This window comes from Dioscorea cayenensis, chromosome 17 (genome assembly GCF_009730915.1).
Source record: "Dioscorea cayenensis subsp. rotundata cultivar TDr96_F1 chromosome 17, TDr96_F1_v2_PseudoChromosome.rev07_lg8_w22 25.fasta, whole genome shotgun sequence".
Taxonomy (NCBI): Eukaryota; Viridiplantae; Streptophyta; class Magnoliopsida; order Dioscoreales; family Dioscoreaceae; genus Dioscorea; species Dioscorea cayenensis.
In genome coordinates this window covers 9,528,790-9,530,758 of record NC_052487.1, presented here as the reverse complement: position 1 = coordinate 9,530,758, position 1,969 = coordinate 9,528,790, and the positions used below count along the sequence as shown (strand labels likewise).

The 1,969-nt window shown below is 37.9% G+C and overlaps 1 pseudogene; it reads left to right on the top strand.

Annotated features, from left to right (window-relative positions):
• The first annotated feature begins 259 nt into the window (after positions 1-259).
• LOC120279973 lies at positions 260-1,160 on the top strand (annotated as a pseudogene).
• Positions 1,161-1,969: the final 809 nt, after the last annotated feature.

The following is a 1,969-nucleotide window of genomic DNA, read 5'->3' as shown; positions in this document are numbered from 1 at the left end:
TTTTTCCCTGCATACTATAAACCTTCATGCACATTATATAGCCCATACTTAAAGTCAACCTGTTTTTTTTTTTATTTAATCTGGACGTGCAAATCTAGACTTTTACATCATTATCCACTATATTTTTCTCCCTCCGTGGTGAATCAGAGAGTTCCAAACAATACATGTTACGGTCTCCGCCCACTGTTTTATGTATATCTCCGGGAGACGTGGTAACATCGCCGTTGGCCGAAGCAAGAGGGCCAACACAATCGTAAGAATGGAGTTATGAGAAGATGGTCCTTTGGTTGCCATAGTGAGTGTGACGGGAGCCGTCAGACATGAGTTCTTTTAGGTTCTTTCCAACTGTGACTTCCCTTACCACTCTATTTGCATGCTCGGCATTCGTCCGCCACCTATTTTTGGAGAACCGTGACTGCATCATTGAGGAGCTCATCCAAGTCGAAGAGCTTTGATGGTGTTGATATTGCTCTATTCAATGTTGATGGTTAGGCTAGGTGTGAGATTAATTTTGTTGCTGCTGAGCGTGGAGCTTTTGTCATACCATTATTTGCTTGATGGCTGCCACGCCATTGCATCGGAGGTCAAAGATGGTTCAAATGGTTGTCAGCACCTCTTAAGAAGCTAGTGGAGTAGGTGCTACAGCAATGGAAGACTAGCGATTGTGGACTCGAGAGGTTTTGAATGGCAAAAGACCCACTTGTAAGACCTTTAAGCAATAGAATGCATTTAATCTATTCTCACTCAATGAGTCAGTTCTTTAGCTCTTTCAAATGGGTATAATGAGGTGGAAATGAAATTGGTGAAAGAAGTAAGAAAGATCTGGAAAGATAAGGATGTTAAAGTGACTAAAACTTGCATTAGAGTTCCAGTGATGCATGTTCATGTTGAAAGTGTTGATCTGCAGTTTGAAAAGTCTCTTGATGAGGATACTACAAAGAGGATTCTGAAAGGGGGTTCTGGGGTGGTTGTTTTTTATGACCATGGTGCCAATCGCTTCCCACACATCATTGGAGATGTCAAACAAAGATTATGTTGCAGTTGGTCTTATTTGCCAAGATATTCCTCAAGATAGAAACCATGGACTAGACAAAATTGTTTGTGGAGACATGCAAGGCACCACATTTAATGCTGTAGAGATTGCAAATATGTTACTTTGAACCTGCCGGATGCCATAAGAGTATGATTTACTTATCATTCATTGATTCCTCATGCTGTAGGAAAAACAGTATTCAGTTTTATCAAGTTTTGAGTGTTTTGAGTACTTCCCTTTGCTCTTCATCTATTGTCTTGCCCCGAACCCTACTCGCCAGACCCGGTGCATTGACAAACAAATAGGTGTGCAAGGCCTCAAATTCTCAAAGTGGTGAGCTATTAAACTCCTGATTTAAAAAATAATTAAACTACAGATTATGAGTTTGACAGCCCACTAAGTACCCACTAAAAAATATCAGGATCATAAAAGATTCAAAATTTCAAAACTTAAACAAGTATAATAAAATACAAGTTTATCAGAATAAAATTCAGAAGTTAAGTTTTTCAATAAAACATAATTGATCAAAAAGTCAAGCATATATATCCCACAAATAACTGTTGCCAAAACAAAATGTCAAAGGTCATATGTTTACCCTCAATGACCCGAGCCAAAATATTAGAGGCCATAAGTTTACCCTTGGTGACCCGAGCCAGAATTATCGGAAGCCGTTATTCTTCACCGACAGAACGGTGGGAAACTATAGTTTCATTTCACAAATACATGTCGACACAGTCAATGTTTAACCCCCAATGATAAGGTTATTGCAAAGTTAGTTGTGACTACAAGTTGCTATGTCAAAATACATAATGTCCAAACATTTATCAGAACAGAATACATAAATTTGATGATCCTGTTTTCAGATAAAAATAGTTCCAATTGATTTCCAAAGTAAATACTTACATACGAATTGCAAATAATAAATAAATAAATAAT